The sequence below is a fragment of the Crocuta crocuta genome, unplaced genomic scaffold (assembly GCF_008692635.1).
Source record: "Crocuta crocuta isolate KB4526 unplaced genomic scaffold, BGI_CrCroc_1.0 scaffold142, whole genome shotgun sequence".
Classification (NCBI taxonomy): domain Eukaryota; kingdom Metazoa; phylum Chordata; class Mammalia; order Carnivora; family Hyaenidae; genus Crocuta; species Crocuta crocuta.
In genome coordinates this window covers 2695154-2695795 of record NW_027528892.1, presented here as the reverse complement: position 1 = coordinate 2695795, position 642 = coordinate 2695154, and positions in this window count along the sequence as shown.

The window sequence follows — 642 nt, the reverse complement described above, 5'->3', positions numbered from 1 at the left end:
CATCATTGTTAGGCTGTCCCTTCACTGCTGAGTGCAGGGAGAGAGGCGCAAGAACAAACTCAGGTTCTTGTGGGGAAGACAAGATTTGCACATAATAAAATATTTACCAATATTATTTTACAGAAAATAGCTTTTGGCGGGGCGCCTGGGTGGCTCAGTCATGTAAGCATCTCATGGTTTGTGAGTTCAAGCCCGGTGGCTGGGTTCTGCACTGATGGTGTGGAGTCTGCTTGGGATTCTCTCTGCGTGTCTCTCTTCTCTGTCCCTCCCCTGCTGTGCTTTCTCTCTCAAAATACATAAATAAACTAAAAAAAAAAACAGCTTTTGGTAATTTTTACCCCCCCCATATAACACACACACATGCACGTTATATATATATTTCACATCATATATAATTATAGATATAATATATACACAAATAAGTTCTTTTTTTACTGTTTATTTTGAGAGAGAGCATGTGCAAGTGGGGGAGGGGCAGAGAGAAAGGGACAGAGGACCTGAAGCAGGTTCTGCACTGACAGCAGCGAGCCTGACGCGGGGCTCAAACTCACAAACCGCAGAGATATCATGACCTGAGCCAAAGTTGGACACTCAACTGACTGAGCCACCCAGATGCCCTATGTATATAAAATTTTATATCTA